The sequence below is a fragment of the Triturus cristatus genome, chromosome 6 (assembly GCF_964204655.1).
Source record: "Triturus cristatus chromosome 6, aTriCri1.1, whole genome shotgun sequence".
Lineage (NCBI taxonomy): Eukaryota > Metazoa > Chordata > Amphibia > Caudata > Salamandridae > Triturus > Triturus cristatus.
The window spans coordinates 1,080,312,594-1,080,335,712 of record NC_140589.1 but is presented as its reverse complement, the minus strand read 5'-3'; the positions used below and the strand labels follow the sequence as shown (position 1 = coordinate 1,080,335,712).

General features: G+C 48.3%; 1 protein-coding gene across 1 annotated transcript in view; it reads left to right on the top strand.

The window, feature by feature from the left end:
* NUP133 (nucleoporin 133) overlaps positions 1-23,119 on the top strand; it is a 1,584,091-nt gene that overhangs the window by 1,527,229 nt on the left and 33,743 nt on the right. The window lies entirely within an intron of this gene.

The window sequence follows — 23,119 nt, the reverse complement described above, 5'->3', positions numbered from 1 at the left end:
TCCATCAACGTGCCAAAGTCACACCTGACCCCTTCTCGGAGCGGTTCTGGACACAACGCAGTTTCGGGTTTATCCTCCCGAACTGCGAGTCTGGGATATTCGGGCTATGATCTTTCAGCCCCTATCCCGGGTTTCGGTCAGGATGGCCCTGAGGCTGCTGGGCCTCATGGGCTCCTGCATCCTGCTGATGGATCATGCCAGGTGGCAAATGCGGGCTCTGCAGTGGGACCTGAAGTTTCAGTGGGCGCAGCATCAGTGGAATCTGTCTGATTATGTACAGATCTTGGAGGGCACTGCACGACAATTGCAGTGGTGGCTCACGAACCAGGATTGGGTCAATGGCAGATCCCTCTGCCTTCCCCAACCAGAACACACAGTTGTGACAGACGCATCCCTTCTGGAATGGGGCGGCCACATGGGAGAGGGGAAGATCAGAGACCTCTGGTCTCCGGCAGAGTCCGAGCTCCACATCAACCTTCTGGAGCTTCGGGTGATCCATCTTGCTCTCAAAGCATTCCTTCCCTCTGTTCGGGGAAGAGTAGTGCAGGTGTTCACGGACATCACCACTGCCATGTGGTACTGTAACAAACAAGGTGGGGTAGGGTCGTGGACCCTAAGTCAAGAGGCCCTCCGCCTCTGGACATGGCTGGAACATCAGGGCATATCCCTGGTGGTTCAACACCTGGCAGGTTCACTGAATGCCAGGGCGGACGAATTCAGCTGCAGGTGCATGATGGATCACGAATGGCGTCTTCACTCGGAGGTGGTGCAAGGTCTCTTTCAGCAGGTTGGAGAGCCTTGGTTAGATCTATTCTATGTCAGGACCGGAGGCTCCGATTATGCTTCTCATTTCTTTGCTTTATTCACTGCAGCCAATCAAATTTCTTATATATCAAAAACTACGAATCCCATGAGTCCCTACAACAATCATAGAGTCCACCTTATAATAGGTCCTGCAGAGGCTAACATCTCCTCTTTCTTTGCTGCTGCGCAGCCAGTTAAGTGCCTTTACTCGAATTGTACCTGTGAATGATTTAGATTGTTCTTTGTTAATCGTGCGCTAGCGCGACCTGTTTATGCTCCTTATTGTGTGCTTGGCTAATCGCTTTGTGCGTTTATTGGTATTTTTCTGCCGCTTTGTTGTTGTTGCGCTCATCGCGCTTTGTGAGCGCTTACCCTTGGTATTTGTCTCAGCTCGCGCTGTTTGGTGACCGCTTTGCTTGCCGCTACTGCCGGTGCCCTCTGCGCTGAGTAGCGTGTTCTTTTCTTGCATACCTTTGTTCGGGAGCGTTTCGCCCGCCGCAGTCCTTAGGTGGAGCGGGAGTTCGGGGGTGAGGGCGCGCGATCGCTGGATCGCGCAGTCCTCTTTCACTTGTTACTGGCAGGCCGTGCCGCGCCTGCACGGTGGCCATTTTAGATGTCAGTTTCGCACTGATTTCGATCGGAGCGGTATTTCCACCGTATATCTCCGTTTTTGTGAAAAGTTGTGCCCGTTTTTGCCCCCAATTACGCCCAATGCATATCTGAGCAGAGGGCTGTAAGAATTAAGTATAGGCCTTGCCTAGAGAGGCTGCTGGCAAGCCCCTCCCTCCACCATTAATCAGTGTTTATAAGAGAGTGCTGGCTTGCCTGGGGTTTCGCCTCTCCCCCTTGAGTGTCCATTCCTTGGACTCGGATTGAGGTAATTCCTCCTTGCGACTGCTCCCTGTTCGAGGGTGTGACGTGGGTTATCACTGTTATATCCCTATACACTCCTTGCATACGTGCCTGTCTTTGGGGTACGATGGCAGAGTACTGCTATGATGAAGAGTATTACGAAGAGGTTCCTTATGGTTCTCTTGAACAGGATATTGTTGAGGCATTAGATAAAGGCGTTCAAAAGTCAGTGAACACGGCTCTGGTCAGGGCGATTGTGCCCTTAAAACGCCATCTCAATAAGTATGCTATGCAGCAAGGTTGGATTCCCGCCTCAAATGTACCCGCCAGATCAGGGGCCTCACAGGAGAAAAACCCCCACAAAGCAGATTTTGCACGGCTCGCGGACTCTTTGGCTCAAGGCCAACCCGCTTCGCCGCAGGCGGACACTGCAGAGTCTCTCTATGGGGAAACAGGCGATACTGACACAGACCAGGGATCTGATGATGATGAGGCAGCCCAGCCTGCCAAGAAAAAGAAGAAGGAACATCACGCGGAGCCGCCCCCTTAACCCAAGGTCCTTACCTTCAAGCCCACTGACATTATCCACCCCAACTCCACTGCATGGTATCCCTCCCAAGAGGTTGCGGATTATGTGCAATCGCACCTCCGCCGCCCCTATGATAGGGAGGTCAGGGCGCGGTTGTGTTCAGAATGCCCTCGACCGGAGCTGGCAGGGAAAGTGGCGGACACCCCTGACATGGACCCCACTATGTTAACTTACCTTCGTAAGGACGCCAAAGATCCAAAGAAAGGCATCGACTGGGCATGGCGGTCATGCCAAGATAAATTACTTGATCTCTCTGGCTCCCTTACAAAGATCTTAGAGCTGGGCTTCCAAGCCAAAGAGAGTGGTTCTCTCGCTGACCCGGAGGAACTCATAGGGTGGGCGCAGAGAGCTATTTGTCAACTGGGCAATGCAAATTGCGCCATGTCTGCAGAGAGACTGCGTTCTACGCTCCTTAAGTTAGACCCCAAACTAGCGGAGCTTTCTACTTCGGAGGCCGGCCCGGTTGCCCAGGGCCTCTTATTTGGCCAACCGTTGCTGAAGGAGCTGACCAGGTTTGTGGCCGCTGTTAGTGGCCTGGACAAGGCTCAGGAATCCTTAAAGAAAACCTTTCGTCCGGTTTTTACCAGGGCCGCACGTCATAGAGGGCGGTCGTTCGGCCGTGGTAATTCCAACGCCCCACGTGGTCAGTACCAGCAGTACCACCACCAACAGCAGCGCGGAGGCTACCAAGATTCCAATTCCTCCTTCTACCCCACTCGCAGGGCGCGACACAGATTCCGCAGGGGCCGGTACAACGGCAACTCCCAACAATCAGCATGACACCGGAAATTGAGGTGAGACTGATTTTGGCTTCCGAGGTGACATTGGGGGGTCGCATTCAGTTTTTCCTGCAGACTTGGCAAACAATCTCTCAGGATGCTTGGGTATTGGAGACTGTACAGGTATACAAACTGGAGCTGTACGGCACTCCGGTCCAGGGCCTTATGCCCCCTCCAATTCATTTTTCCCAACACGAGCGGAACTTTCTCGCAGAGGAGATAATCTCTCTGCTGCGGAAAGATGCCATTGTTGTGTCTCAAATACATCCCCGAGGGTTTCTCAGCAACGTCTTCCTGGTGGAGAAAAAAGGGGGCGGGGCCAGTTTTGAATTTGAAGGACTTCAATGGTTGGATCATGTATCGTCATTTCAAGATGGAGGGTATCCATCTGCTACGAGACCTGCTGCAGGAGGGGGATTGGATGGTGCGCCTCGACTTAAAAGACGCTTAGCTGTCAATCCCCTTTTACGCTTCCTCCAGTTCCTCTGGGCGGGCGTTTGTTACGAGTACGTGGTTCTTCCCTTCGGCCTTTCGTCAGCACCGTGGTGCTTTACGAAACTTCTTCACCCAATGGTGGAGTCTTTGAGAGCGTGCGGGGTTCGGATGATCGTCTATTTAGACTTCCTTCTCATGGCACGTTGTCCGCGCTTGGTCATCAAGCACTTGGAATGTTCGATCTCTCTCCTCCAATACCTGGGGTTTGTAGTGAATCCTCAGAAGTCGATGTTGTCTCCCACACAGTCCATAGAGTTTCTTGGTTTCCAGATAGATTCTCGATCCTGCCAGCTTCTCCTCCCTCCCCAAAAGATCAGAACCATCAAGAAAGAGTTACGGTTGGTATTGAGCAAGCAGGTTGTCTCGTTGCGGTCAGTGGCCAGAATAGTGGGGCTCCTAGCCTCCTCGATTCAAGCCATTTCCCAGGCCCTCTTCATTATAGGGCTCTACAACGATTAAAAATCTGGCATCTCCGCAAAGGTCTCGGGTATGCAGAGAGAATTCCTCTTCCAGAGGAGGCGAGGTGGGAGATGCAGTGGTGGCTCGAACACATGGAGTCGTGGAATGGCAGGGCCATCTTCGGGTCCACTCCCGAAGTTATCGGACGCCTGGCATATGCTGATCACTAGTTATAGTGGCCACCTTGCACCAGTCCAATTCGACTCTTATGGTAGATAGGTTTAAGACAACCTTTTAAAGAAAGCTATTCTAGTGGTAGCTGTGGAGAGCAGCCTTCAGGCTAAGTCTCAGAGGCATGTTTTACCTTATAATCTCTTGGATTACCAAATGAAAGGACACCACACAGGTATATATATCAAATATATATGTATTTATTACTAGACACACTCTACTAATCTCTTTATGAGATTTGAAACCAGGTACACATTCAATATGTCAACGTTTCACAATAAATTGAGCACAAATATGGCTGGAGCCCTAGGGGTGTACCAGACGGGGCGTACCAGACCATATACTAAGAAAGTGGTATAAGGATGTCGACTATACAAGATAACAAAGGCCTGGGGAATCGTTGGGGCTTCACTACTGCAGTGTTAGCAGGTAAGTAACAGGCCCACTGGAGACGCGTGCAGTGTGTGAACACAGCAGCGGGTTTCCTATTGGTTATAATGGTGCAAGTCGCGGTTAGATTTTTACAGTTCTAGGGTACTTCTAGGAAGACTACAAGCAAGCCACTTACAAGGTAAGTATTTCGAGAGCCAACACACACTTGGGCACCGGAGTGCACAAGTTACCTCACCCAGGGAAGCCGGGTGCATAGGTGTCTTTTGGTGTTGGGTCGCGTCGCTGTTTTCTATGGAGACCAAAGAAGACTTGCTGCTTGCGTCATCTGAAGAAGCGTCCGGTGGAATCCGAAGGTGGATTCAAGATGGATGAGACCTGAAAATTGAGGAGACAGCAAGCTGGATGACCACAGATGTCGCATCGATTCAGGTCGTCGATGGTGTTTTGACTCTTCGCTCACGAGGTCCAGGAGAGATCGACGATGACCAGCAGCTGGATTTGGAGTGTCCCACGACGTCTGCAGCTGATGGCGGTGTCGGCAACCGGATTGGAACATCGAAGGGCCAGGATTCTTCTTTGTAGAGCGTCGTCCAGGGTTATCTGATTTGTAAGGGCAATGCTTGCTATCTTATAGTGAAGATAGGGGAGGGACCACTCCTCTAGGAGGGTCAGGGGAGGGGGTGGTTACACCCACTTCCCTTTGCCCAGTTTCGCGGCAGAGCAGGGACAGGTAGCTCCTGAACCGGTTTGAGCTGGCATATGCACAGAGGAGCCTACTGCTCCCCCAGTGCAGGACTTCAAAGCACTCTAGGAGTGCACCCACCCAGCTCCAATACACTAAATCCTGTGTGGAAGGTGGTGACACCTCCCTGTGACAGGATGCCTTTTGTTGGGCCTCCTCCACTGCGAGTTTCAGTCAGCAGCAGGAGGGCAGCCCAGTGTCTGTGCTGGTGGCATCCATTTTGTGATGCCAGGGCTCTATAGGATTTCTATAGTTTTACATGTCGTCCCCTCTAGAAGGGTGGTATCATGCTCTCACATCATGGCCTGATGTGGGGGTATGATTCCAAGTTGTTTGACACCAAACATGACATGTTTTGATGCAGTCATTCCAAAGTTAGCATTCTAATGCACTTAAGAGTATATGGTTTAACCGCATCCACAAACAGCCATAGAGAATAGACTCTGGTAGCTGTAGAGGGGTCCTGCTCAGGCAGAGGCACCCCCTCACATTGTAAACCAAGCACCCTGCCCTCAGGATTGATAGAGTCAGCCATAGGGGTGTATGGTGAGATATAGGGACCTATATCTCAGTGAGGAGTGCTAACACTACCTCACACAGGCTGCAGTAGCAGGCCTGTGGTGTCAGATGGAGAATGCTTCCCAGGGGTGGCATAAGACATGCTTCAGCCCCTGGTAGGCCTGTGAAGTACCAATGCCCTAGGTACCCAAGGTACCATATACTAGGGGCTCATAAGGTACCACATACTAGGGGCTCATAAGGTACCACAGTATCCAATCACTAGTGCATCTAATATGCACACCAAGTCGTTTAGAGAGAACAGAGAGACTGGGGCCCTGATTAGCAGGGACCCAGCCAGACTATAGCCAGAAACCAGTGTATACATCAGAAAAAAAGTGGGGGCAACATAAGTGCAGATCCTACTCTCCTACACTTGCATTACATGACTTTTCCCTTCCTTGTGCTTAGATGATGTTTTTATGATCTCTGTAAGGTTGTCCGGTATTACGGATTCTTATTTATGTTTCAGGTTCTGATGGCAAATGACAAGCCTGCCCTCTTTATGCTGTTGGAAGTGGAGCTTCCCTTTGGAGTTCAGTTGCGGTGACCCGCAGTTTAGTCAGGGAACAAGGATTCGTCTTCACGTTTGAAGATTGGAGTGTCTATTAGTTGTGAAGGACTCTTCCTCCAAGTTTACGGTTTGACTTTCGGATTGTCTTGGACTTCTCGGTTATGAGCAGGCAAAGAAAGAGGAGGTGTTAGCCTCTGCAGGACCTATTATAAGGTGGACTCTATGATTGTTGTAGGCACTAGGTGCTCATGGGATTTGTAGTTTTTTATATATAAGAAATTTGATTGGCTGCTGTGAATAAAGCAAAGAAATGAGAAGCATAATCCTCGCCTCCGTTGTCCTTAATAGAATTGAAAATTCTTGTCACGTATGTTCGCAAATTTTTAATTCACCACCGAAGAGAACGCGCAATGTCAGCAAATCTGCGCTTGGAATTTCCAAGGTGGCACTAGCTAGGTGACGCTTTTCGTCGCGAGTGGAGCTGCGGTCTGTTGTACGCCTTTCCGCCTATACCACTTCTGCCCAGAGTGCTAAAGAATATCAGGTGCGACCGGGCCCAAGTCATCCTTGTGGCTCCGCACTGGGCTCGAAGAGTATGGTATCCCGAGCTACTCAATATGACTATCGATCCCCCGATCCGACTGCCTCTTCGGGAGGATCTTCTGTCGCAGCTGCAGGGGACAGTCTTCCACCCAAACCTGTCCAGTCTCCACCTCCTTGCGTGGAGATTGAGCAGCGGCAGTTGATTCCTTTCGACTTTCCTCCTGAAGTTTGTAATGTCATTCTGGCAGCCAGGCGTCCCTCCACTAAGTTGGTATACACCTGCAGGTGGAACAAATTTGTGGCATGATGCACAGCAAAGGCTGTGGATCCCCTTTCTGCCCCTCTTTCAGAAGTCCTTTTGTTTCTTATTTCCTTGTTCCAGAAGGGCTCTTCTCTGGCACTATCAAGGGCTACCTTTCTTCTATTCCAGCCTTAATCAGGCTCCCTGATCAGCCCTCTCTTTTCAAGTCCCCTGTTGTAAATAGATTGCTCACCTTTTCCCTCCTATTCCTTTTGTGATGCCACAGTGGGACTTGAACCTGGTTCTTACATATTTGATGTGCGCTCCCTTTAAGCCTCTTCACAACTGTCCCCTACGTCTATTAACTTTGAAGACTGCTTTCCTGGTTGCCATCAGCTCCGCTAGAAGAGTGAGTGAGCTCCAGGCTCTTTCTTTTAAACCTCCTTTTCTATCTGTCCATTCGGACCAGGTTGTGCTCAGAACCCGTCCATCCTTCTTTCCGCCTCCTTCCAGAGAGTAAGAGAGGCTCCACCGTCTGGACCCAAAACGTGCGCTCTCATTTTTCCTGAACTGCACACAACAGTTCCGGATGGATGACAAGCTCTTTGTTGGCTACGTTTGCGTCAACAAAGGTCGGGCCGCACACAAGCGGACTATATCCCGATGGGTTGTCTTGTGTATTAAAGCCTGTTATTTTCTGGCAAAGAAGGAGCCTCTGTTGGGGCTACACGCCCATTCCGCCAGAATGCGGCTGCAGCTATCGTGTTGGGACGTGGTGTCCCCTTACAAGACATCTGTCAGGCAGCTACATGGGCCTCGCTGCACACTTTTAATAAGCATTACTGCCTGGACAGCCAATCCCGGAGAGACTGCTTCTTTGGCGTTCAGTTCTCTAGGACTTCCTGGTGTGATCTTGGTTCGCAGACCCACCACCGGGGTTGGAATTACTGGAGTATCTATTCTAAGGTAAGGAACCTATCACTAAGTGTTTCTTTCAGATGCACAAGTTACTTACCTTCGGTAACGATATATCTGTAAGAAACATTAGTAGTGATAGATTCCTTACCGCCCCACCCATCCACCTCATTCTGCGAACTGATTTCTAGGGTTAAGGTCATCCCTTTCAGGGCCCTAGTTTCAAGGCACCAGTGATCAGTATCTTGCATGGCTCTGCGTTCCTGGCGCGGAAAGTCGTGTACAGAACTGTCTTCAGCGTGCGAGGGCGGCGTGTAAGTAGCTGCTGCGACGTCATCTCGGCAACCACGACGCCAACGACGGACTCGGAGCCACACGACGCCACCTTCCGACGCGCAGGGGTAATGCTGATGAAAACTTTCCGGATCCAGTCTGACGCCTGGGGGTAATTCTAAGGTAAGGAATCTATCACTACTAATGTTTCTTACAGATATATCGTTACCGAAGGTAAGTAACTTGTGCTTTAAAGCCTCTGACATCCAACGTTTTTCCCACTGTAGCACAGACTGGAGTGGGAATAGTAAATTTAGCTCCTCTGAAGTCCAACACTTTCCCTACTGTTGCACAGACTAAGTGGGAATAGTAACTTGAACCCCTCCGAAGTTGGGCTGTTTGGACTGGTAATTATATATTTAGCCCCTCCGAAGTCCTATAATTTATTTACTGATGCATAAACTGGGGTTGGAATAGTATATCTGTTATTCCCGGACTCCAATATGTTTCCTAATATCAGTTAAATAATTTTTTTATTAATATTTGTTTATAATTTACATTTTATAGTATGTGTTTATATTTCTATGTGTTTTTAACTTTTTATATTTTTTTTTTTTTTTTTTTTTTTAAAACCTTTATTTAAAAATCAGGACACAGCTATTCAGCCGACAACCCGGAGGTTCGGCAGCATTGATAATTAGAAACAGTGATGCGTCCCCTGTACAGTACAAAGAGAAGTGCAAAGGTTCAATTTTAAGTAAACACAAAAACTCACAGCAAACCCCAGCAAGGCAAGAACACTAAAAGCCCATGGTGAGATCCCCCAGGGGAGGCCGGACCCCACTCATCTACCAGTTACAAGATAGTGTAAGGAGGAAGAAGGGGGACAGCAGAGGCCAAAATAGTTCATAAACCAGACTGTGCTGGAAAGAAGGTCAGGGGAAAGCTGTTCCTCGGGAGGTTCCAGATCAGGGGCAAGACATATTCCCCCCTTGTATTGATTCCACCGCCCCCAGATGGCGTGCCACTTCCGGGGGCGGCCTCTAGAGCAATAGACCGTCTTCTCCCTAAACATGCTCCAGTCCATGTTTTCTTTCCACGCAGTCAGTGTGGGGGGCCCCGAGGAGCCCCACAATCGCGCGATATCCCTCTTAGCGACCATGTTACCCAGAGTCACCCATTGGGTCCGCGCCTCATCGAGGTCAGTGGGCCCCCAGACATTCAGAGACAACACCGCGCCTCCGGCTGCACAGCAATGCCCGTCACCTCCCCCATAACTGCATGGACTCTCCTCCAGAATTCCACAATGACACCACACTCCCAAATGATGTGCAGAAAAGTACCCACCATACCACACCCCCTTCTGCACAGGCCGTCCTCCGAGAACCCCATGTGGACCAGCCTTGGCCCCGTCACATACACTCGGTGCAGTATTTTAAGCTGCACCAGCCTCAGACGCGACGGGATCGCAACCTCCCTAGGAGAAGAAACAGCTGACTGCCAGTCCTCATCATCCAACTCGAGGCCATCCCTAGTCCACTGGTCCCTCAGCCCCAGAAGCATGTCCGCCCGGACGTTTATCAGTTTCTTATATATGAGCGAGATCGTGCTCTCGGGCATATGGCCATCAAGGACCCGCTCCTCCAAAGGAGAGGACTCAGGCACCTTCTCACCCTCCACGAGGACTGATCGGAGGGCGTGGCGCATCTGAATATACCTAAAATACTTCGAGGGCCCCAGCTCATACTCCGTCTGCAACTCCTCAAAGGACTTCACCTTCCCCTTATGCAGCACATCACCCACCCTGGAGATGCCAATCAGGTCCCACTTATCAAAGCCTTTTGTATGCCAAAGCCGTCCCAATCTCTCCGATTCAAACAACGGGGTAGCGAGGGTGAGCCTATCCTTCCAGCCCAGCGAGTCAGTTGCCATCTTCCACACCCGCACTGCCACACCGGTGGGCCCCGTGAGGGAAGAGTCTAGGGACCGCGAGTACAGCGCCCTGTAGTAGTTACCACCACGCAGCAACCACCTGTCCATGGCATACCCAGGGCTGAGGGCAGGGCCATAAAACCCATGATTGATCGCGCTCAGCTGTGTGGCCCAATAGTATCGTCGGATGTCTGGGAGCGCAATGCCCCCGTCGTACCATGGAAGCGTCAACTTTGCAATAGCAATTCGCGGCCGCCCATCCCACAGCAACGTCCTTTGGAGGCCTTCGACCTCCCGAAAGTATTTGGCCGGCACCCAATCCAAGGTATTCTGTAAGGCGTAGAGGAAGCGGGGAAGAGACATCATTTTGAACAGGGCCACACGCCCAACGAGGGAGAGCGGCAGCCTCCGCCAACCTTCAACATCGCGTCTCAGGCGTGCCAGGGGGGGGAGCAGATTCTTCTCATAGCGTACAGCAGAGTCCATGGAGATAAAGATCCCCAGATACACGAAACCTTGCTGGGCGACCTGTATCGAACATGTCCTAGGGATCGGTGGAACCTCGCCACTAAGAACATACAAGTACGATTTGCTCCAATTAATGACGAGACCCGAGTTCCTACCAAAAGATGTGAGTACGTCACAGACCACTATAAGTGACTTCTTGGGTGAGGCAAGATACAACAGGATATCATCGGCATAGAGCGAAATACGGTCCTCGTGTTCAGGCGACCACCGAAGGCCCCGTATATCCGGGTGCCAACGTATCCACGCAGCCAGCGGCTCAAGGGCGAGGGCGAACAACAGAGGCGACAGGTGGCAACCCTGCCGAGTGCCCCTCCCAAGCTGAAACGGAGTCGACGCCCGACCATTCACCACAACACTCGCTAGCGGCCCCTCGTACAACAACCTCACCCAGCTCACAAAACCGCGGCCAAAACCGAACTTGGCCAGCACGGCCCACAAGTATGCCCACTCCACCGTGTCAAAGGCCATCGTGGCATCAAGAGACGCCACAATAGCCGGTTCACGCAGCATGCCCGCCCTGGCGATTACGCCATGAAGACGCCTAAGATTCAACGCTGTGTTTCGGTGCGGGATGAAGCCGGATTGATCCGGGTGGACCAAGTCGCCAAGTACCCTAATCAAACGGGTCGCCAGGAGTTTAGCCAGAATTTTCGGCTCCGCGTTAAGAAGTGAAATAGGCCGATATGAGGCGCACTTATCGCGGGGTTTACCCTCTTTATGTATGACCACAATCGACGCCAGTCGCTGATCCAGCGGGAGGGTCCCACCCCCCCGCGCCTCCAAAAACATGGCGCGCAGGTGAGGGGGCGACCCTATCCGGGAACAGCTTGTACAGGTCGATCGGCAAGCCGTTCGGTCCCGAGGCCTTACCCGAGTTTAACGCGCGGATAGCCCCCGCCACCTCGTCGACCGTTATGTCACCATCTAAATCGTCCCTATCTATAGCAGAGAGGCAGGGCAACTCGATATCACGGAGGAGGCTACACGAGTCCTCGGGCGGCCTATCCGACGCAGAGGCATAAACCCTACAGAAATAATCCGAGAAACACTTTACAATCCCCTCAGGTTCCACAATCGCCTCTCCCCTCTCTCCCGTCAACTCTGGCACCACTCTATTGACCCATTCTTTTTTGTCCAGCCACGCCAGGAGTTTCCCTGCCTTATCGCCAACATCATACAGTCGGCCCTGCTGTTCCCTACTGAGGGTCTTAGCGGCATTCGTCACCAGGTCTCTATACTCAGTTTGCTTCAAACAAAGCTCATGCAGTGAGGACTCTGTAACCTCCTCCTCCATCGCTCCCTCCAGAGCCGCGATCTCCTCCTCCACCTGCAGAACCTCGCCATCTCTCCGCCTCTTGGCAGCCACTACTAGGGAGAGGGCTTCCCCCCGAAGCACGGTCTTAAAAGCTTCCCACAGCGACACTGCCGAGCCCACGGTTCCCTGATTGTCCTTGAAAAAATTATCTACCTTCTTTACCAGGGCGCTACGCATCTTGGGGTCTCGGAAATACCACGGGTTGATAGGGGCCACCCTTCCTCCTCCCTCCCGACCTAGATCCAGCCGGATCCACACTGGCGAGTGGTCAGATATACCGCGCGCCATGTGTCTCGCCTCGGATACCAACGAGGCATGCGCGGCCAGAGTGAGCAGGTAATCAATCCTGGAAAGGCTACCATGCGCCCCGGAGTGGAACGTGTATTGGCTCTGTGTGGGGTGCCGGAGCCTCCAGCAGTCTATCAGGCCAAGCGTGTCTAGGAAGTCTGGAAGCCATTTCTGAGCCCCCCCTGTGTCTCTGGGCGGGTATCTATCCAGCAGGCCGGAGCCAACAGCGTTGAAATCCCCTCCCACCACAAGCATTCCCCCCGGGAGATCCAGCAGGACCCTACCCAGATCTGCAAACGTGGAGGCCTGCAGGGCCGGCGGGACATAAACCGAAACTAAAACCAAAGTCCTTCCTTCCCACCGCCCCGCCACCGCCACAAACCTCCCCCTATCATCAACAATGGTGGAGTCCACCTCAAATGGCAGCGAAGCTCTAACTAGGATGCCCACACCCCTGGACCCAAATGAGAATCCCGAATGTGCAATGAATTTATACCCCTTCCTATTCAGGGCATAGCACGTATTACCTATAAGATGCGTCTCCTGCAGCAGGGCAACATCCGGCATTGATCGTTTCAAAAATTGCAAAACAATCCCCCTCTTAATGCGATCCCCCAAACCATTAACATTCCAGCTTATAACACTTAAGCCCCTACCCCCCATCCTCAAACGGAAAGAGGCCCACCCCACACCCGAGGAGCCACCATGGAACAGCCCTGGAATTAATCATCATGCCTTGCAGAAATAAACCCCCCAACAACAAACCCAAAATCCCTGAAACTCCCCCCACCCTGCACCCCTGCTGCAGCTTACAAAGCCCCCCCAACTTGCAGTGTGCCTGTCACCCTACAAAACCAAAAGTCTACAAAAAGTACCCTAAGGGAGGAAAAGAGCACCCCTCTTCCTCCCGCAACCCTCCACAGTTACTGCACTCTATGCACGTCTTCAAGTATAGTCAAATCAAGTCAGACCGGCTCCGAGATGTCAGCCCTGTCCATCCCGGCCACTGTCTCCATCCTCGGCTATGTCGTCTCCCGTCCGTCGCCGGGGCAAAGCGTCCAGCCATTCGTCGGCCATAACAGGAGAGTCAAAAAAGAATGTCCGATCGTCGTGCACCACCCGCAGTCTGGCAGGGAAGAGCATGGCATACTTCAGGTCCCGTTCCCGGAGCCGCCGCTTCACCCCCAGGAAGCCCTGTCTCTGCCTCTGCACCTGCTGGGTGAAGTCCGGATAGAAGTTCACCGACGCGTTCTGGAAGGGGACCGGGCCCGTCACCCTCGATGCTTGCAGGATAGCGTCCCGATCTCGAAAATGAAAGAGCGGGGCGACGATCGGCCTCGGCGGGGCACCCGCCTTGGGCCTCCCGCCCGGCACTCTATGGGCCCTTTCCACCGCAAAGAACTTCCCAAGGCCCTTAGGCTTCAGATGATTAAGGACCAAGTCCTCAACAAGCAGGTCAACCGAAGCCTCATCCGAGGACTCCGGGACCCCGATGACGCGCACGTTGTTGCGCCTGGCCCGGCTCTCAAAGTCCTCCAGCCGGCGGGCGACGAGATCACTCTCGGTCCTCAGCTTACGAACCTCGGTCTGCAGTTCCGTAACATCATCAGTGAGGCCCGTGGTCTTGAGGTCCAAGTCCTTAACCCGTTCATTCGTTTTGCCCAAGTCCGCACGGATCAGGTTGACATCCACCAAGATGGCATCCCCCTTATGCGCCAGGGCCTCAAACTGTCTCCCAATCGAAGTCTGCATCCCTTCGAGCGCGCCCATGACATCCTTTAGGGAGAGCTCTGGGGCCACAGGCGAGTCCTCCTTCTGGGCATCCGGCGCCTGGCTCGATCCACTCGGTGATCCCTTCTGCAGAGCATAGCGGTCCATGCTGTTGACTTGGGTATAAGTTCCCCGCCTGGTAGACTTAGCCTTCAGCCGATCCCCTTCTGCTTTGCCCGACATGTTGATTCCAAGCAGGTCGGTTCAGTTAAGACAGGTCCCTCTCAAGGAAAGGAATAAGGAGTGATCAGTTCTGCCGTGGGCCGCCAGAGTAGCCTGCAGAGCGTCCCTGGGGTAATAAAGCCACCCAGAGCTCTCCAGTGGCAGGGCTGACAAAGGGAGCGAAATCGAAAGTGAAAGAGCGAGGACCTCCGTCCGACAGTTCACACCTCGCCTGGCCGTTGTTGTTCAACTAGGAGTCGGGCATCCAGCCAACTCTAGCCCCTGGCTTCCCCGGGAGATAGGCCGCAATCTTCCGCCAGGCGTAAGTCCGGTTCCCGGTGGGCGATCCGACCGCGGGTAGCATCAATCGCCTCCCTGACCAATCATCTACACGATGCCATGCATACCGACAGGATTAGAGACAGGATAGTCGACGGAGGGCGCGAGGGTCTCGGGAGCTCTGAGCTCACGCGGCCATCTCGGTCAAGCGCTAGGCTCCTCCCTCACTTTTTATATTTTTGATATATTTGTTTGTTACATTTTTTAAAATGTTATTTGTTTGGTAATTTAATGTTTTGGAATTTAATAGTTAACATTTTTTGTTTGATTATGTATGTGTGTGTTTGTGTGTGTGTGTATATATTACCTACTGGCGGTCGCCAGTAGGTAGTTATAGTTAGGACCACGTTTCCATAGGAAATCTGCAACATTCTATTTAGAATAACTTTGGCGCCGGTCGACGAATCCTCGCGAATTTTTCAAAATAGGTGGGGCGCTACGCTCCGCTCCTACCCTGAAAGTCTCGGGGGGATTCGTCAAGCGGGGGCTGAGATAAAAGGGGGGTCCCAAAACGCATTTTTCCCATGCATTTTTCCATAGGACCTTTAGACAGGGCTACAGCCCGAACGGCTGGACAGAATTACTAGAAATTTGGCAGAGAGGTAGTCCTCAGGTCAAGGAAGTGCCTTTTGTAGGTTTGGTGTAAATCTGTTCAGTAGATTCTGAGAAAATAGCCTTTAAATCAATATATATATCTGAGCCAGCTTACGGTGCGCTTACGGTACGCTTACCGTACGCGTACGGTGGCGTGCGCGAGCGCGATTCTGATTGGCTCTTAGATCTTAGTAAACATTCGAATCGGCCGAAACCAGGAAGCGGCGGCCGCCATTTTCTCTCTCGCACTGAGAGTGATGATTAAAATACAAAGCACAAAAACATGTAAAGGGGCTGTTTAGACAGCTCCCACACACATAGCCATGTTGAGGGAGTCCCCAAAGATCCCCCAAGACCAAAAACGGAATTTTTATTTTTTCGCCAATTTCGCCGATTACGCTTACCGTACGCGTACGGTAAAAAAATATAAAAATAAAAAAATAATCCACACTCTCCCCACCCCGTGTGGAAATGGGGCCCGAAGGGCACCATTTCTGCATGGCCTATAAGAGCTGCGAAAAACTAAAAAATTAAAAAAAAATATTAAAAAAAAAAAATCTCCACACTCTCCCCACCCCGTGTGCAAATGGTGCCCGAAGGTCACCATTTGTGCATGGCTTATTACAGGTGCGAAAAATTAAAATATTACCTTTCAAAACGAAGTGCATCATATGTCCTCCATGTGCGCACGGTGCGCGAAGCGCATCGTGCGTACATGGCCCATCTAGCGTAACGTGGGCACGCGGTGCGCATAGCGCACCGCGTGCCCACCGTGCGTGCACGGCACTAACTGAGTAAAGTGGGCGCGCGGTGCGCAAAGCGCACCGCGTGCTCACTGTGCGCGCACGGTGCGCGAAGCGCACCGTGCGCGCACGGAACGAACTGCGTTAAGTGGGCGTGCACGCCACGAATGGCGTAAAGTAACTTAGCATTTAAAAAAACGTACAAATTCACTGAAAAAACCATAGGTTTCACACACGTTATAGTTAGGAATTAGCATTTAAAAAACCTTGCAAATTCACTGAAAAAACCATAGGTTTCACACATGTTATAGTTAGCGGAAATTTTACTGATAAAAAACCAATGAAATTCCCCCGTTATAGTTAGTGCAGGCAACTATAACTCACGCGACCGCAATCTTCTGCTGATGACATATGTGTCTTTATGAAAAAAAAATATTTGTAATATATGTATAGCTAAAAATGTATGGAAGAAGACATGGGCAAATAAGTGTCTAAATACAGTATTAGCATCAGCAGAGGATTGCGGTCGCGTGAGTTATAGTTTCCTGCACTAACTATAACGGGGGAATTTCATTGGTTTTTTTATCAGTAAAATTTCCGCTAACTATAACATGTGTGAAACCTATGGTTTTTTCAGTGAATATATATATATATATATATATATATATATATCTTCGTGATTCGCTGCCAAAGCAGTCCCCAGCCTGCGACGTTGGTGCCGTCGGTGGCAGCAGCAGCCACCATCTATATTTACAATCCTTATTCCGGGTAGAAGCTTCCACAGTAAGGAGACGGCACACCAGGAAACGGCACAAAGATTTTATTGTGCACTAACAATTAAAGGACTACGCGTTTCGGCGTGATGCCTTTGTCAAGTTACTTCCTGCAAGCTTACAAAACGTAGAAATACCTTTCCGAGGTTCATGAACATAAACAAAATACTTCGAACATTCGAAAATCAATTTCATGGATATGACCCGAATCACTTGCAATGAATTGTTATGAGCAAAGAAAAATATATACATATTGCATGTAGAAAGCATCCTAATGCACAATATTGCTTGCAATTATATTGAAAGAAATAGTGGATTTAGGTACATATCACTGTTCGAACACTCGGACCTTGTTTGGCAAATGTAAAGAGGGAACAATAAAGTTTGAAAATAAACAGATAAAAAAACGCCGACCAAACGTAAATTACGTTCTGGGAATAAGCCGTGTCTGTTATGAGTTCAGCATCGGTTATGATTGCAATTGCATACTATGTCAGTATGTGTGAGTATACAATCTCATAGGTGTTTGCGATCATACAGCGCATACGGTGCTACAAGTATATACATATATAGCGGTTACATTTGTAGTTTTGTAGATAATAGTCGTGCAAGATTACAATGAATTTTGTATATCATGGATCAAGGCTAAATAGCCAGTGTTTGTATATCCATTCTAACCGCAAATCCCAGCACCATTGCAAGGTTTGTCCTTCACTAGAGAAATGATACAACAACATAATCGGCTTCATTGAATAATAACATCAATAGCAGAATTCTCAATTCCATAATGGCTAAGATAGCCAAATAATTACACAGCATTCCATGTTACATCAGATTATTTATACAATGTCCCTCAATTGATATAGTGTATGCAGGTAGTATTCCTTATCAGGTGCTAGGTTTAAATGGGAGTGAGGGGAAAGTGCTGTGTGTGAAGAAATAAAACTAGAATTAATTCATTCAGTGAGAAAAGAAGGGTATGGGAGAATACATGGGATGATGTACGGAAGCACCCATGATTCCAATGGGTATTTCAGTTGATGAGGAAAATCCTACTATGATATCCCGATTGGGAAACGATCTATCATCCTGTATGGCCCTATGCCCCTATCCTATTAAAAGTGATTTTGAAAAAATACAATAATGAGACATAAATCATTAAAATCCTAAACAAAGTTAGGAATGAACACTTTTGTTTCATAGAAAGAATTAAAGGGAGCTATATACCAATATGAGTTGCAAGTTCCTCCCCACTGTTGAGTCCTTTAGGTGTCTTGCTGTCCAGATCAATGATAAATCTGGACTCAAGTACTCTTAAGCGTTTCTCCCTGTCTCCTCCTCGTATGTGCCTGGGAACTCTCTCAACTCCAAAGAACCTTAAACTACTGCTGTTGCCTTGATGAACCTCAGAGTAGTGACGTGCTACCGGATAATTATGGTCACAATTAGTGATGGCCCGTATATGCTGTAGAATTCTCAATTTCAATGGTAGTTTGGTACTGCCTACATACCTGAGGCCACAAGGGCACTCAAGTACGTAGACAGTGAAATCACTGTTGCAGTTAATTATGTGTTTGATTGGACGTTTTTGTTGGTTACTTGAGATATATTCCCTACAGTTCTTGCCATTGCGGTCTGCTTTGCACATTCCGCATGTGGTGAAACCATTAGGCATTTGTAACCATTGTGGTTTTGCATCGTCCCCACGGTAGCTATGGACCAGTTTGTCTTTCAAGGATCTTGCCTTTTTATATGTTATCTGCGGTCTTGTACCTATACATTGGCCAATAATAGGATCTGCTGTTAACAGATTCCAGTTTTTCTTCATGATGTTATTCAAAGCCCATGCTCCCCTGCTATACTGGGTTATCATTCTTGGTGCTGTGGGCATGTCATTGTTTTCATCCCTTTTCTTAATGGCACTTATAGAGGGCTTAAATAGTATGTCATGTTGCTGTAAATCCTTGACTTTATTCAAAGCCACGGTTAAAGTTTCCTCTTTATATCCCCTTGTTCTGAAACGTGTTAGCATGGTCTGTTGTTCGTTTTCAAAATTACGGTCCGTGTTGCATGCACGGCGGGCTCTTAGTAATTCCCCATAGGGTATGCTTTGTTTCAAAGGAACGGGATGATGACTTGCCGCATGTAGCAGGGTGTTACCGGCGGTTTGTTTGCGGAAAAGTCGTGTTGTAATCTTTCCCTCTTGTATTTCTACCGCTATGTCTAGGAATTCACAGTAAACTGGACTAATCTTATGGGTGAATTGTAGATTTAGATTATTAATTCCTAGCTTATTAATGAATTCTTCGGCTAGATTTTGAGGCCCATTCCAAATCAGGAATAGGTCGTCTATATACCTAATCCACACCAATACGTGGTCGGTATACTCCTGAAGTTGATGTGTCCATACCATTTGTTCCTCCCACCAACCTAGAAAAAGGTTCGCTAGGCTGGGGGCGAAACAAGTACCCATCGCGGTCCCAGACCGCTGACGGTACACTGACTTTTCGAAAAGAAAGATGTTGTTTTGTAGGCAAAACAGCATCATGGTCTCTAGCATTTTATTGTGTTCCCATAGACCCACATGTCTGCTTTTGAGGTAGTACATGCATGCTGCTACTCCTTGACGTTGATCGATACATGTGTAGAGCGAGCAAACATCTAGACTGATCATTAGGTACTCATCCTCCCACTGAATGTCATGGAGTCTACGTAAGAAGTCAGAGCTGTCCTTACAGTATGACATTAAATTAAGAACATATTTAGACAAAAATAAGTCCAGAAATATTGATGTGTTCTCGAGTAGTCCTCCATTTGACGAAACTATCGGACGCCCTGGTGGAGAAGTGGCGTTTTTATGGATTTTTGGCAAAAAATATATACATGGTATACATGGTTTATCCGTTCTCAAGAAAGTATATTCATCCGTGTCGATCAGTCCCTGAAAATACCAATCAGTCAGGAGTTTGTGGTAGTCCACAATGGTTTTCTTATATTGGACCCAGTCAATGAGTTCGTAACATGTTTCATCCGTGAGTTGACGCATGGCTTCCGATTTGTACTTGTCAGCATCCATTACCACAACGTTGCCCCCCTTGTCAGAGGGCTTGATTACAATTGTGGAATCCGATTCTAGGATTTTTAGGGCATGTCGTTGTTCCTTAGAGAGGTTGTCCCATTTGGAATGCTGGAATGTCTTCCTTGCTTTCTTTAATTCAGCGATGACAGCTGAATTATATGCCTCGATGTTATCGAATGGGACATTAGGATTGAATTTCGATTTCCTTTTTAACCCACTATGTTCTTGATGTCCGCTTGTCATGCCACATGATTGTAGTAATGCATGACCATTACTGTGGTGATTATTTCCCATTTCAAGATCATTCATAACTCTTAACAATTCCATATCCTGAACTTGTAAGTTTGATATCTCCACATTAGTTGTAGATGCGTGTTTATCCTTAGATTTTGAGTGAGTTGCAAACATCTTCATTAGCTTCAATTTTCTGATGTATAGAAACAGATCGATTCTGGTATCTGTATAGTTCAAGTTGTTGCTGGGACAGAAGGACAGGCCCAGTTGTAGTACTGAAATTTCCAATTTACTCAGATTTCTACTGGATAAGTTCATAACTGTTTTGTTAACCGTTTGGTCTTGAGTAATTGGTGTGTGAAAGTTTCTGTGTTTCTTCTTTTTTATTCTTTTTCTTTTGTGGTCCCTCGTCCTCTTCCTCTTCTTTGCCCTCTTCCTCTTGTTTGCCCTCTCGTTTGGGGCTTGTTCCCTTGATTCTGTTCCTTTTTCTGTTTTAGTATCTGGAACTCGTGTAGAAAGGTAAGCGTGCGTGTGGATAAAGGGACCGTTGTACTACGTTCTTCCGAATCGGTACTTATGTCTGAACTTGATCCTGTTGATAACACTTCAGTCGTGCGTTCAGTGGCTTTGAAGTTCCTTTGGGCCCAGTCGTATCTTTTCGCATATGTCAAGATGCGCCCTTCGGCGTAATCGCGTTTGTCCCTCAGAAATTTCCGCTGCTTTTTCAGTTTGATTGCATCCTCATACTCCTTCAATTTCTTTGAAAGTACTTTCAGGAATTCCTCCAGGGTGTTGTCACCCTTGTGATTTTCCAAATCGGATCTCAAAATGGCCAGTTCTTTCCTTGTTGAATCTAAATCTATTTGTGCATATTTCACAAGCATCTCTAACATGCCTTTACATGTTTTGGCCATAAACTGAGCCCATTCCTTCAAAAGATCTTGATTTGGATTGTCATATGTAGGTACAATGGTGATTCGTAGGCCTCTGGGCACACGTCCAACCTCAACGTAGTTGGTAAGGGAGGCCACCTCCCACCATTTGTTTATTTCCCGTTTACTTAATTTTTCAAGTAAAAATAACTTCTGTTTCAGGGTAGTGTCGTTTCCCACAGGTGTCGAACTCGTAGTGGGTTTCACTCTCAACTCGTCCTGTTCTTCATTAAATAGCGAGATCGCCTCTGCCTTTCTCTCATTATCCCACTCGCTCATATCTCGATCAGTTTCCTTACGCCGCAACTTTGTTCGTGTTGCGGCAGTCACGTCTGTCACCCGTACTACAAATGGAATACCAGATCGAATCGTTGGTATATATATTCAGGGCAGAGGCACAGTGTTTAACGTTGGGGGAAAAGTGTACAGTCAGAGAATCCCCGTCCTCCAACGCGGACCAATAACCCCCACGAAACACCCCTAAGTCAAACCACCGGCTTACCCACAGTTGTCTTCTCCATGCTTTTCAGGTCGGGAACGGCGGGAACCGCTGTAATGGTTTATCTTCGTGATTCGCTGCCAAAGCAGTCCCCAGCCTGCGACGTTGGTGCCGTCGGTGGCAGCAGCAGCCACCATCTATATTTACAATCCTTATTCCGGGTAGAAGCTTCCACAGTAAGGAGACGGCACACCAGGAAACGGCACAAAGATTTTATTGTGCACTAACAATTAAAGGACGACGCGTTTCGGCGTGATGCCTTTGTCAAGTTACTTCCTGCAAGCTTACAAAACGTAGAAATACCTTTCCGAGGTTCATGAACATAAACAAAATACTTCGAACATTCGAAAATCAATTTCATGGATATGACCCGAATCACTTGCAATGAATTGTTATGAGCAAAGAAAAATATATACATATTGCATGTAGAAAGCATCCTAATGCACAATATTGCTTGCAATTATATTGAAAGAAATAGTGGATTTAGGTACATATCACTGTTCGAACACTCGGACCTTGTTTGGCAAATGTAAAGAGGGAACAATAAAGTTTGAAAATAAACAGATAAAAAAACGCCGACCAAACGTAAATTACGTTCTGGGAATAAGCCGTGTCTGTTATGAGTTCAGCATCGGTTATGATTGCAATTGCATACTATGTCAGTATGTGTGAGTATACAATCTCATAGGTGTTTGCGATCATACAGCGCATACGGTGCTACAAGTATATACATATATAGCGGTTACATTTGTAGTTTTGTAGATAATAGTCGTGCAAGATTACAATGAATTTTGTATATCATGGATCAAGGCTAAATAGCCAGTGTTTGTATATCCATTCTAACCGCAAATCCCAGCACCATTGCAAGGTTTGTCCTTCACTAGAGAAATGATACAACAACATAATCGGCTTCATTGAATAATAACATCAATAGCAGAATTCTCAATTCCATAATGGCTAAGATAGCCAAATAATTACACAGCATTCCATGTTACATCAGATTATTTATACAATGTCCCTCAATTGATATAGTGTATGCAGGTAGTATTCCTTATCAGGTGCTAGGTTTAAATGGGAGTGAGGGGAAAGTGCTGTGTGTGAAGAAATAAAACTAGAATTAATTCATTCAGTGAGAAAAGAAGGGTATGGGAGAATACATGGGATGATGTACGGAAGCACCCATGATTCCAATGGGTATTTCAGTTGATGAGGAAAATCCTACCATGATATCCCGATTGGGAAACGATCTATCATCCTGTATGGCCCTGTATGGCCCTATGCCCCTATCCTATTAAAAGTGATTTTGAAAAAATACAATAATGAGACATAAATCATTAAAATCCTAAACACATGTTATAGTTAGCGGAAATTTTACTGATAAAAAACCAGTGAAATTCCCCCGTTATAGTTAGTGCAGGCAACTATAACTCACGCGACCGCAATCCTCTGCTGATGCTAATACTGTATTTAGACACTTATATGCCCATGTCTTCTTCCATACATTTTTAGCTATACATATATTACAAATATTTTTTTTTCATAAAGACACATATGTCATCAGCAGAAGATTGCGGTCGCGTGAGTTATAGTTGCCTGCACTAAC